This window comes from Lepisosteus platostomus, chromosome 9 (genome assembly GCF_059453375.1).
Source record: "Lepisosteus platostomus isolate fLepPlt1 chromosome 9, fLepPlt1.hap1, whole genome shotgun sequence".
In the NCBI taxonomy this organism is placed as follows: Eukaryota; Metazoa; Chordata; class Actinopteri; order Semionotiformes; family Lepisosteidae; genus Lepisosteus; species Lepisosteus platostomus.
In genome coordinates this window covers 21187399-21201427 of record NC_142619.1, presented here as the reverse complement: position 1 = coordinate 21201427, position 14029 = coordinate 21187399, and the positions used below count along the sequence as shown (strand labels likewise).

Genomic DNA, 14029 nt, shown 5'->3' with positions numbered 1-14029 from the left:
AAAAACAAGGAAGGTCCTAGGGCAATATTGGCGAAACACAACAGAAGGTTGCCATCAACAGGCATTCTGAGTTCTATGGTGACTTGTGTCCAGCCCACTGCATTTGAAGCTCCCTGCCACCTGGTCTGTGGCCACACATACGCCATACTTGCTGACAATCATCAGGGTTGTCTGGACAATAGTTTGGTTCTTCGCTACAGGAGTTGTCTCTACTATTGGTGAATCTACTTGAGGTGACAGTCCAGTTTCCAAAACACTGATGATATGAATACATTTTCTTATTGGTTCCATGTTTGTGCTTTTCATTCTTGATTTTCACCATGCTTGACATTCAACAGTCCAATTCACCTCATCATTTGTGACCAACTGGCATTTTCACTAGTGAGGTCATTTAGTGCTTATGCAACAAAGTCTCTCAAGTGTAAAACATTCAGTCATGAATGATCAATAAATCAAAATGACACCAAAAACATTTAATCAATAGCCAAAATCCCTATACTTTATTCTTCTGAAAACCAGCATGCATGACGTGAGAGTGTATCACAGTCGTGACTGATCAATTAATCAAAAAGACATCAAAACTTTTTATCAATATCCAAAATATCTATAATTTATTCTTCTAAAAAATGTAATGTTTCTTTAAAGGTTCAATATTAGTAAGTTATTGTAATTTATATTACATATCACTATCTATCCATCCACTTTCTAACCACTTTATCCAAGAGAGGGTTTGGGAGGATCCAGAGCTCCTGGGCCAATTTTCCCAGCTTCCACTTAACCTACCTATATGTCTTTGGACTGTGGAAGGAAACCAGAGGACCCAGAGGAAACCCACACAAGCATAGGAAGAATATGCAAATTCCACACAGCACCCCTGGTCCAGATTTAAACCCATGACACTAGCACTTTGAAGCAGCAATGCTAACCAATGTGCTGGCATGGCACTCCAAGCGGGCATGGGGGGAACATACAAACTCCACACAGATAGCCCAGGAATTGAACCCAGGACCCTAGCACTGCACGTCAACAATGCTAAACTCTATACCACTGTGCCACTTTATTGCAATCTGATCCTAAATAAATTTGCTTTATGATTTTATCCAAGACTGTTAGGATTTAAGGGACATCATATTCTGACCTGCACTTCCAAAAGTGGAACACATTTCTATAACCACACATTTATAAATCTACATGAAAATTCCCTTCTAAATTTCTGCCTCAAATGTGCATAATTTCACAAAGTCATCTAAAAATTCAAAGCTGGCAGTGGTTTGCACAGAATTTAGGTCATATCTGAGAAAACAATGAATATTCCAAATACTACTTGGGTGTTCAACATTCCTTACATATTTCTTGGAATGATATAATTTGAAAATTTAATTTAATGGAGAAAAATGCTTATATATTCAAAATGTAAGAGCTATGACATACAATGCATATTTTTTGTAAATTCAATGTAGTGAACAGTAATACTTTTTCAAAAAGTAGAATTATGATAAATGATCTGTTACACTGGAATATACAACTCTTTTGATAAAGCTGAAGCTACAGTATATACTTTTTGTGATAAACTATGAATACTGTTGAACAACAGTGCCATCAAGTGGAACCAGTGGAAATAAAACTTAGCAGAAAAAATACAATAAAAAACGAAAAGGTATTAGGCGAGTGAGAGACCACCTGTTCATCAGTGTCACCAAGCTACCAAGAAAGAACAGGATGTTTACTGTTAGGAGTTAGTGGGGAAAGGGGGAGTGAGGAATTATTTAGCCCTTTTCCCGGCTGCTTTCTCTGCCAAATGAATCAATGCGACAAACACTGCTAGCAAAGTTGAAGGTCACCTTTTGTCTCTACTCCATGCACATACATGGCTGTTCAGTGGCAGCCTGGCTATCTGCACTAAATCTGTCAGTAAGCAGTACACAATAATGCTAGGGTTTCCAAAAGAGAGCTGACTACAGCAAAAACAAAACGTTGCAGCTTCCTTTTGCTGGGAAATCACTTTGTTGCTGCTTTGAATATATTATAATACAGTTTGTGTTACATGAAGCTATTGAGGGAGTTTTAAAAGGTAGGAAAAGATAGTTCTTGGTTGCTCAATATATGCTTTATAAAACACAGATCTCTGTACTGAAGATTTTATTCTATTATTATTTTATTTGCTGTTTTATGGTGGTTTTATTTCCGAGTGCCTTTACAGCACATTAATAAAGGTGTGAGCATCAATAACAGCATATACTGTACCTCTTTAAGTCAATTTACTTGGAAAACCAATGACATCATCTAAACATACAATTCAGAATTACAAAATAGGCATTAAAAAACAGAGGAACACTAAATAATAAAATATATCAAATAAACTATTATGACTAAGTATTTTCAGGTACAGTTAAAAGAAAATTTTAACAGTAATGTTGCCATTTTAGTACACTATGGTTTCTGTCCTTTTTAAATTCTGTGCATTATTTCATGATTGGAATGTTCAATATTTTGCACACGTTCAGCAACAGATGTTTTTTGCAAGTGTGGATGTGCCTTTGTATGTTTTAGATTAAGGGTCTGTAATCTACTAATTGTACAGTTAACCTTTTAGAAGAAGATGATCACTTTATTGGCCATATATAATTTCTTGCATTAAGAATTTGTCTTTTGTCGCATACCCCAACTTGCTCTCCATGAGACACAGACATGGAGAGAAGCTTGGGGTCAGCCATTTATACAGCACCCCTGGAGCAGTTGGGGTTAAGGGCCTTGTTCAGAGGCCCAACTAAGTAGGATTCTTCTGCCAGCCACGGGATACGAACCGGCAACCTTCCAGCCACAGACGCGGATCCTTAGCCGCAGAGCCACTGTACTTTTGTAAAGTTTATAAACGCAAGTTATTTGGTAACTTAACAAGTGTTTGTTCAGTTAAGGGACCTTTGGGTCTTAATCACTTAATTTAACAAATTACCTGTTTAAGAAATGATTAAACTGTTCTGTATCTTTAGAAATTTTCCAAGGTTGGAAAATCCTTGTTTCTGTGAAGTCCTGTCCAATCCTGTCATTAACAAGCATCCCTACAGGTTCACATCGAACTCAGCTTTTACCAAGTTCAATCAGCTAGTTTCTAGTTTAACTGGAAACATTGGAAAGATTTTTCCATCTCTTTCTTCAGTTACTGTTGCTTTAAAAAGACAGATAAAATGTGCAGGCGCATGGGCCCTCATAGACCAGGAAAAAGTATGGGCACCATTCCCTGGGCAAGGTTAAATTAATTCAAGCTTTAAAATACCCGTGTCATTTGTCGATGGAGCAGGGAATCCTCAGTGGCATAACAGACAGCAACAATGAACAGAGTTCAACAATTTTGTCATTGTGCCAACAAATACTTCTGAGAAACGCAAATTCCCTACTACTGATTATAGGAACACTGAGAAGGAATCACGTACAACAGGCTCATTTGGCCACGTCTGCCTTCTGTCATTATAACGTGACTCACAGTTGGACCAGCAGTCCCTGTTCATCTACAATTTTTATAGACTTTAAAGCTTTATGCATTTCACAGACACATGCGAGACATGACGTCTATAAATTACCATGCTTTCAGCACGTTTCTATGACATCACAAATAGGTCATACCTTTGAAAAATAATTTTACGAGAATTGTTAGCAAAGGTCTGTACTGTCTGTAGGTGTTTATAAAAGTATTACATTAATTCCAAAAAAGAACCACTTTTACCTACTGTGACATTAATGCTGACTTCCAATGCATTGCATTTAAAGTTAGAAGCGTAACTGTTGTAGTTTGAAAACCACTCACTTAAAGCAAGTCAGTTGCTGATGTGACACCGCAATTCATTTTTTCATTAATTGCCTCACTCTAAGCATCAGAATCCATGTATTGGAAAGATGTTATATACCATCCATTTTCAAGTCGCTTCTTCCAATAGAGGGTTAGGTTGGAATCAGGGGGCCTATCTCAGCAAGGAACAGGTTGAAAGCAGAGTACGTCCTAGACAGCATGCTAGTCCATCACAGGGCAGACAGACACAAATACATACATGCACACACTCACACCTAGAGACAATTTTCCCAGAAGACAATTAACCTACAGTACCAGTATGTTTGTGGTATGTGGGACGAAACTGGATCACCCAGAGGAAACCTACAAGAACACTGCGAGAACATACAAACTCCACACAGATAGCAACCCGAGTCTGGAATTGAACCCAGGCCCACAGCACTCCAAGGCATCAACGCTTACTACCGTCACTGTGCTGCTCATGTCATAAAATACCATTATGCATTTAGGTGTTCCATTCAGTTTAATACCTATACCTCAGAAACTGGTACTATTTTCCAAGACCAGCATCTTACAACAGTAAATTACAAAAAGATGTGCATTTATTCCAATTTATTTTATGGTGTCTCAGAATAACAAGCTGTAAAGGCAACACATTTCCAAAATATTTAGTCTAACTGGTGTCTTGGAAGCCATAGGGTAAGATCATGCCCCAGCTGCAGACCTGAATAAGAAATTATCTACTGCTGTGGTAAGTGAACAGAACAACTCTGCAGCCTGATACAACTTTAACTCGTTATCACAAATATAAAGCTGTGAGTAGTAACAAATTATTGGTTGAGTCTGAAAGATGTAAATATAACCAGGAAATACAACAAATACAAATCGACACCATGGACTTCATCATATTAAGATGCTGATAGCATGGTCAAATTCATTTTTGTGTTCTGTGGAATCCCATTGACAAGCAGTACTACACATGATTTTAAGCAATTCCCCATTGTCGATGTTAGACACTAAAAAATCATTTTCGATTACCATTTTAGAAAAATTAACTAAGTTATGTAATATTAAAAAAACGTATGTAGAAAAGAAGGTGTCAAGAGAAAGTTATTTTTTATTGTTATATGACAACAAAACTGAAAGATCTAGTGATGTGCTTTAAGCACCCTCTTCTGGTAAAGAAGTGTATAACCGCATTTTTCCAAAAAACACTGGTAACAGTATATGGGTTTTAGTTCATCATTTTTATTTTTATTTTCACGTTTTATAGAAATGGATAATGGAGTCATGGGCAAAACAAAAACTTTATAAAAGAACACCAGATGCACCAGAGACATGGGTAAATTAACTACAAGTTAATTTATCACAAACAAGAATACAATTGTTTACAAAATAGACAATGTATAAAATGAAAAATAAATAATATAAATATGCATTCAAGGGGTAACATTTATGTCAATCAAAAAACAACTGGAAGATCATGAGGATTTGCAAGAACATACAGAATGCATGTTCTATTCAATGTGCTGTGCACTTCAGGAAGAATTTGAAACTGGTTGATTTTCAGTAAGCTTGACATTCAGCATCTTAAATCACCTCATCACCTGTGGCAACACTCCCACTAATAGGGTAATATGGTACTGAGTCTATATTATTGTATTCTGATGCAATAACCCATAGGAAAAGTTTTGTTTACAATGGTTTTATTTCTCGAAAAGATTGGTGTTGAAATCACTGGCATCCCTTAAAGATTGTTTTAAAGAATATAAAATAAATTTAAATTTGCATTACCATTCTATTATAAAATTGCTTTGTAATCCACCATACATGGTGGAAAGGCAAAGAACTCACAAATGAAAAGATAAATTGTTGTTTCCTTCATAAATCAGGCAATGGGTAAAACATTTGCCTGGTAAAGGACAAGTGTATTTTGTCATTGCGCACAGTGAAGATGGTTTGGGAGGTAAGGTGGAGAATTACAGAAATTGGTCACATCTTGGAGTCACCAAGTCTCCAAATCTACAATTAGACACCTCCTCAATGCCAACATTTGATTTGGAAATGCTGCCAGACCAATAAATCGTTTCTGAGGACAACCAACAAATGTAAGCACTTGGGAGTTTGGTAAACAGCATTGGCACCTGGAATGGTACTGGGTGTTCTGGTCAGGCGAGATGAAAATAGAGCTCTTTGGCCACACAGCAGCGAAGGATGCACATGCAGAAATGAAAACACCTAATGTAAAATATGGTGGTAAGTCACCGATATCATGTGACTATTTTGCTTCTACAGGTTCTGGGGCCCTTGTTAAGGTCATCAGCATCATGAACACTACCAAATCCCAAGATATTTTAGTCAAATACCTTGCTTCCTCTACCAGGAAGTTTAAATTTGGGCTCAAGTGAAAATTCCAGCATGATAACGACCCAAAACATAATTACAAGCCACAAAGAAATGGGTAACTGACCACAAATACACATTTTGCAATGGCCACTCAGTCTCCAGACATGAACCCTACTGAAGACTTGCAGTCTGAATTAAAGACGGCTGTCCGTAAGCGCAGACCCAAGGATATCAAGGATTTAGAAAACCTCTTTCACGGGGAATGGTATATCATCCCTCCCAATGCGATCTCCAATCTAAAACATTATAGAAGAAGGCTCAGTGCTATTTTCCTTGCATGGTGCTAATGACCCTGGTAGTTTGAGAAATGTGAAGTTTGGCCGATTCCAGCAAAGCTTTCATAAAGTAAATTGTATATCGTGTTGAAGAATTACAGCACAACTCATTACCTATGAAGGTGATTGTAATTTAACCTAGCACCAAAATGCAAGCGGACATTTAAACAGGAAAAAAAAAAGTAAGACACTTGCAGTTACTAGAGAAATGTAACTAATTTTGATTCAAGCACAAGTCAAGATTGCGATAGAAAGCTGACTATATTCACAGCTCGCATTACCTTCTTCTTGGCAAGTATATCAAAGTGTCTTTTATTAGATGGGAAATTTTCAAAAGTAACCCATTAAAATGTCAAAGTTAGTATTCAAAAAAAGAACATTTGACAGTTTACATTAAATTCAAGTCCAGTGGGAAATAGCTCGGAAACCTTCAAAAATGGTAGGGGACAATTACCATTTCTGTACCCATTTAGTTTGGACTATACTGACTATGACTACTATACATCAAACTAGCCTGTCAATGTACCATTATTTTGCCCTAAATTAGTCAAGAATCTTAATTTGGAAATCCCTCTTTATATGAAATGGGCACTCTTTGCTTTACCCATCAAATAACTTACAGGTCAGGCTGATCTCTAATTGCTGGTCAACTAGATGTTCAGTACTTTTTTACTTTACACTTTTAGAACAGTCCCAGGCAAGTTAAATCATGTCTTTATACCTGTCATAGTGGGATTTCCCCTCCATAATTTAGAGGTTAGTATTAGAATGAAATCAAAGTTCTTAGTAAAATACTACACATTCATGTAACTTCAATGCATATTATTAGAATAAAAAATCTAGTTATAAATAGAGATTTTTTGGCTCTTTAGTAGTTTATGCAAGACCTTCGTACAAATGTAAATTTTTCACACAACAGTCATACCCAAACTTCAGTCCTGGATGATGAAATCCTGCATGCATTACAAATCTCTTAACACTACTGTTGAAAATGTCTGGATGTAACAAAAACCAAACCTGGATCACCCAACGAACATGTTTTGGACAGTGCAGTTTACACAAAAACTGTGAAACCCTTATAGTAGAGTACTACTATAATTTTACAATATTTTAATACAAACTCACCAACTGCTACTTTTTAATGACTCGATAAATTCAGATGGCACTTTTATACTACAATAAATTCATAATCTGTAAACAGAAACTGCAGAACAAAGGAATTAGTCAAGTGATCCTATCTTAATTTATGATTTGAATTAAAAAATACATTTATATAGCAAATTTAATTACAGTTGATCTCAATATGCTTCAATGTAAACTGTAAACTTCTATGAAGGAAAAAAACTGGTAACCAACAATTTATAATACTGGATGTAGATAGGGTTGCTGGCAAAGAAGGAAATTAAGATCTTTTACAGATCCCAGTTGAAACTGCTGGTCTGAAATGATCACGGAGGTTATTTCACAAGCAAGACGCACAGGCAGAGAAGGCACCACCGCCCATAGTACGTAGCTTTGTTCTAGGGCCCTGCAGCAGATTACCTGATCTTGAAGACTGGGATGAAGTTTGGAAAAAAAGTTGTCAGGGAGATGGGATTGTTTTCTTTTAAAACCTTAAAAACAGAAACAAAAATCCACTCTCTGGTAAATAGGGAGTCAATGGAGCTTTGCTTAATAGTAGTGATGTGGTCTAACTTCCTTGCTACCGTGAGTACCCTGGCAGCGCTGTTCTGGAAAAGTTGTAATTTGATTAACAAGCTTGAGGGCAGAGCACAAAGGAGAGCATTACAGCAGTCAAGGCAAGATTAACTACTACCTTGTCAGCATTTTCAAAATTGATAAACAATCAAGACATTTTTCAAATGGACATATGATGACTTACAGATGTTTTTACATGATCTGAAAAATTGTGAAAAGCATCAAATTGACATCCAAATTGCTGACCAACAAAGATAGAGGGATATTTCTGTCAATGATGGGACTGTAACAGCTGTTCCTCTGTCTTCCTCTTAAATGTTAAGGTCAGTACAAAGTTACAGACACAGCATCTACCTTTTAATATTTTCAAACTATGAAACTTAGAATTAATGTGTAAAAGTATGAAGTATTTGTATATCATGTCAATGGAAAGCTTACTTCAATAGAAAAAAAACTCCAAAACATTTTCATTTTGGTTCGTTTTTCATTTCAATTCACCACCAGGTCTCTCTGCACCCATGTAGAATTTACCCGTGACATTTTCTGATAAGTTTGTCGATTGTTTATATCAGGAATGCACATATTAAATACACAAAATTCAGTCTTATATATTTTTAAAGGCAGCATTTTATTTTAGTAATAACTTGAACTAATCCAAAGTATCCCATTACCTGTTATAGGGTCCACCTAGTTGTAGTTTGTCACAAAACGGTACTCCATTGTGCCAGTATAATAATGTGCACAGAAGGAAAGGATTGTAAGAACATTCAGACACAAGAAAAAATGACCTGCTAACTCTACTATATTAACTGCTAGTATAATCTCTAAATATTTGCATATGTTCAGATTTATTCTAATAATACTTGTATCACAGCAGGTTTACACAATGTGTACAGAAACCAATGTGAATTTCTGCTTCTAAAATCATTATGCACAATTACAAATCCTTAGGTTGCACTCTTAGATTTTTACATTAAACAAATGCAGGCTACAGATATGTCAATACTTCATTGAGCACAATTAACGTAGTGAATATCTTAAGGTTTCACAATGAATTCTTCTCAGACGAGTGGTACTTTGTAGACTGTTTTATTTAGGTTTGTCAAATGAAACCAGACAAGGTATTACATCCAATAAGGCATACCCGTCAGCAAAATTTAAAAACTGATTAACAATGACTTAACAAATGTCGCTACTCCCTTAACCCAAGAAACACGGGTGGCTTGGAGGTGCACTGGGAGGGCATCAAGTACCCAACTGCACGCATTGAAGATCCATAGGATTGCGACCTAGTTTCAGAATAAAAAAACGTACAAGTTAAGGTACAGACGCGCGCCATAAATATCCCCCAGTAATAGTTTTCACTTTGCACAATACATTCTCCATGCAGTCTGAAGGCACTTATCCTAAAGAAAAAAAAGTGTCCCGTTAACAAATATTTAAATACCAAAGACACTTTGTACACCTACACAGTGCCTAAAGCAATTTAAACATCAGATACACAGTACTAGTTTTCAGCATTAATCACTAGATGCAGATAATACAACTGCTTCTGCAAACATGCCAGTGTACCTGTACCATCAGCTGACACATTTACCTGGAGACCACACCAGATGCCAAAGGCAGATCTGAATTCGCACACTCCCGTGAGTTGAGGATTTTAAGGTCTGCAGGATGCAAGACTCGGGAAAGTGCGCCCTCTGACGACAGACCGCAGATGCATTGCTGCGAGACAAGGAAATTCCATTAATAATGACTTTTTTTTAAAGCGGAACCAGTCAGCACAAAACGATCAAATCTGTGAAAGAGAAACAAATTTCAAATTTACAGAACAGTTTCCATTTGTGTCATTTTGTGGCACACCGACTCCCAAGACACCCCTTATTTACATTTCAGAACATAGATTAAACACAACATACATAATCCTTCTCACAAATTTAAATTACAACAAAACTTACTCCGTACATTCTCCTTACTATACACGGCAAAAAGGTCGTTTCTGTAAGCTTTTCAACAGGCATCTAAAGCCCTCTTTGGCTTTTTTCAATTGCAGCTTTCCCTCCCCCCACACAGTCAAACCGATTCCTGGCAGGACATAAACATGTTCTCAAAGTCTCTCTGTTGAAATTCAAAGGAATCTTCAAATTCATAGTCCAGGGAAGAATAAACGATTTGTGGTGTCGTCTCACTGTACAGCAGCTCTGGTTGCCTGTGGCTAGAAACATCAATTGCGTCATCCAGGTTTCTTTTAGTATCGCTTTTCGAGTCTGACATTGTGTCGCTCACCAGATCCTCATACTCAATGTGCATTAAATACTGTGTAGTATTTTCGGGGGCGCCCATTCTGGCAAGAACGTCGCCATTGCCAAGAGCAGGCCTTGGCCTATAGGCGATTTCGCAGGGGTTTAGTATAACACGATTCTGACACCTGTGACTTCTACAGCCCCGTCCACACCGGCCTCGCCTTCGGTACTTCCTGGCAGCAAGCTTCGCCAAGTCACTCGTCCACTTCTTCAAACGTTTCTCGCCATCATCACGGAAACAGCTCCCCTGCTTCCATCTTAGAAGCCTCTTTCTCCGACAAGTGACACTTTCGATCTCCCTTTGTGTCTCCATGATGTCGATGCACATTATATTACGAAACAGACTGTTCATAAAAGACTTTTAGCCTCTTTTCAAATCGTCAAATATCGATAACGGAAGGCGTCCTCCGTTAAAACCGAAACAGCTGCACCAGTCACACAACGTTACTCAAACAGAATCGCCAATACAGCTTACGTTGTGAGCAGATTCGTACAAGTACAAATTGAATCCTTAAGGAATATTAACAGAAGAAACAGTACCTGCAATCGCAAAAAGCGCGACACCTCCCAAGAAAGCGCTCAAGTTGTGACAGACTCACAGAACCGCCGCAACCAGAATGAGAATCCCCGAATCTCAAAACGTGACTATTTCCAAGGCAACAGCCAATCAGACACCGACTTGTAAGTCTTTGTGACGCTTTCCGGTCCTCCAGAATCCGGATGTAATGAGAGTCATTAACACATGTTACCGTAAATCTTGGTAAAAAGAAAAGATACAGTTTTAGTGGAGAGTCTGTGATGCTATAAGAGGTCAGGAAGCTGGAATTTTAAAATAATTAATCATTGTTAGATAGAAAGAGTAAATTCAATAGATATATTGTTTTCTAATAACATCTAGAAAAATAAATCTATTTTTTAAATACCATCTATTAGAAGAAAATGACAAACGGTCTCTGAGTGAACGTGATATGAACGTTTATGACGCTACGGCCGCCATTTTGGAGGAAGTTTAGAGGACATCTGAGACGTAAACGAAACTTTGGGAAACGTTTTGTTGTCGTACCCGTAGATAAGCTGCTGTAATATATATGCAAAGGAACACACGTTAAAAAGTTTTCGTCTTGCACTGTTTTCTTCTACTTCTGGTAAACCAACCCTAAGTTGCGTTATTTTAACACAATATTTTCACAGTAGATTATTTACCATTACGTACTTAAATTCATTTATTTTAAAAAGCATTTAAATATACCATTTTGTCATAATGGTTATGATTTTACTTATTTACATGTAATTAACTGCATTTGTTTCTTATTTTTCAGCCTGAAATTCCTGAATGTTTTATAAAATAAAAAAATAGCCCCATTACTTTATGAATCACTAGTGCAGCACAGATCCGGTGACATGGCTTGTATACACCAGTAGAAGATCAAGTGAATAAGTAATTGTTCCCGCAGTTAAATTAAAGAGAAGGCTACTGTTCACATACCAGTGTCATTAAATGTTTACTTTTTAATGTATACAGGACCTGACTGGTTTTAACGTCCCATTGAAACGACTTATTACTGACAGCAAAACCTCTGCAACACAAGGAGACATTGTGGCCATTACGATCTAGGGACGAGTGTCACAACATCGACCTACTGTAGTTTCCCTCAAAGGTCTCCGATCCCAGTACTGACCAGGGTCACTGTTAGTTTCTGGCATCTGGCTATAAAAAAGGACAATAGTGCATTGTTTTAATCTAGAAGATAAACCACATACTTTCCCGCAACAGTTGTTCGAGTTTTAAATCTGAATCTTTCACTTTGCATTTCTGATTCTACATGTCACCCTAGCTTTTACTGCATTCATGGTCACTTAAGTGTATGAAAAGAAATATATCTCCTGAAAGCAAGGTTAACCTCCCACACCCCTAGAATGTTAGTAAACATTGTAGATACCAGAGGTTTTATCTGCTACTCACATATTCTACTAAAGGTATTAATTTTGTATAAATGTTTTAATAAACAGTAATGCAGACCACTTGTTTATTTTGGGTTATTGTGTTTTATGTTTTAGTATGCAAAACTGCAGGAAGCAACACAATTTTGGGCACAATTTGTATTGAAGATTTATATTACTATAAAACAAATGGCATGGTTGTGCAGTGGTTAGCGTTGCTGTCTTCCAGTGGATTCAATTCCAGACTGGTAAAATTTCTGGTAAAATTGGTCCTACTGTAGGAGTAAGTGTGTGCAGCCGAAGTGTGTTTGTGTCTGAGTGTGCCCTGTGATGGACTGGAGTTCCATCCACAGTGTACCCCGCATTGCGCCCGTTGCTTGCCAGCATCAGCGCCTGAAGTCCTTACCCTCATTTGATGAAGCAGTTAATAATTAATAATAATAAATAATAAACAATTGAGTCATAAAATATATTCTTTTAACAGAAATACATATAGAAATAGACTATACTGATTAAGGTATTCACACAAGAATTCTACAAAGAATTCAGACACTATTATTCAACCTGTCATGTTACAATGGCTCTAGGTGTGACAGTGTGCCTTTCCTCTGATGGACTGGCGTACCACCAGATACTGTTACATCTGCCCTGCTGTGAGGTGGCGGGGTATATGCAGCTGTAGTGGCCATAGGCTCAGCCTCCACCCTCCTGCCTGCCCTGCACTGACTGCCGAGGAGACAGGATATTCAGGTCACTGGGCTACAGTGAGAAGTCACACACCATCCGGGTTATTTAAGCTCTACTTAGCTTCTTCACGCCAATCAGGCATTGCGTCATTCCCAAACCACCACCCGGTGTTTCCCAGCAGAGTCTTCCTCCCTGCTTTTTGCCATTTCCTGTTTCCCTGTCTGCCTGGACCTTCCCTGCTGGGAAGCCAGGGCTTCCTGACACACTCAGGCTGGGATCCCCATCTGCGGCTTTGTTTTCCAGAACTGATCCGGTTTGCTGATTGTGGTGGCGGTAAGGCCAGGGTCTCTTACCGGTCCTGGTCCAGGTGCACCATCGATAAATCTGCTTTGGCCTGTTCCTTGCGCACTCTTGGTTCTCTGCCCCAACGGCCCCTTCAGCTCTACTCTGCACTCTGGAATACAGTACGGCTCCACACCCTGGTGGTTCTCCCCTTCTTCTCCTTTTTCTTCAGGAACTCGGCTCTGGTTCCAGTCTTCAGTGGGTGCACTGTTGGGCCCAGTCCAGGGCGCCTTCTGTAGTCTACCTAACCTGACAGACTGTGCTTATCCTGGTCTCTGGAGTGGATCCCCCTAAGAGCTGCGCCCTGCTCAGCCTAGCTCCTCCTGCAGACCCATCCGCCCGGCCCTCTCCCTGGACTGTGTCCCCCTTGCTTTTGGGTTGGTAACACCTCCTTGCCCGCCCCCTGCCATTATGGTGGGCGGTGTGCTGCATATCAATCATAGTACAGGAGGCAATTACATGTATTCAATAAGTAGCAGATTACTCAGTGTTCAGTCTGTTGAGATTAGAGTCTTTGAGTGAAGGCAATGCATATTGTGGAAGATCTATACATTTGGAGTGTGGCTCAGGGGACCTACACACACAAAAGTCTG

The 14029-nt window shown here is 38.4% G+C and overlaps 1 long non-coding RNA gene across 2 annotated transcripts; it reads right to left on the bottom strand.

The window, feature by feature from the left end:
• Window positions 1-5013: 5013 nt before the first annotated feature.
• Window positions 5014-11156, bottom strand: LOC148654632 (uncharacterized). Of its 2 annotated transcripts, none has more exons than XR_015941501.1 (3): window positions 11007-11156; window positions 8008-9888; window positions 5014-6426 (listed from the first exon to the last, which is right to left on the bottom strand). It is a non-coding gene; the product is annotated as an uncharacterized LOC148654632 (long non-coding RNA). The 2 variants fall into 2 exon arrangements; XR_015941500.1 differs by lacking the exons at window positions 5014-6426; window positions 11007-11156 and adding an exon at window positions 10122-11000 and having other exon boundaries at window positions 9237-9452; window positions 9761-9888.
• Between the last annotated feature and the right edge of the window lie 2873 nt (window positions 11157-14029).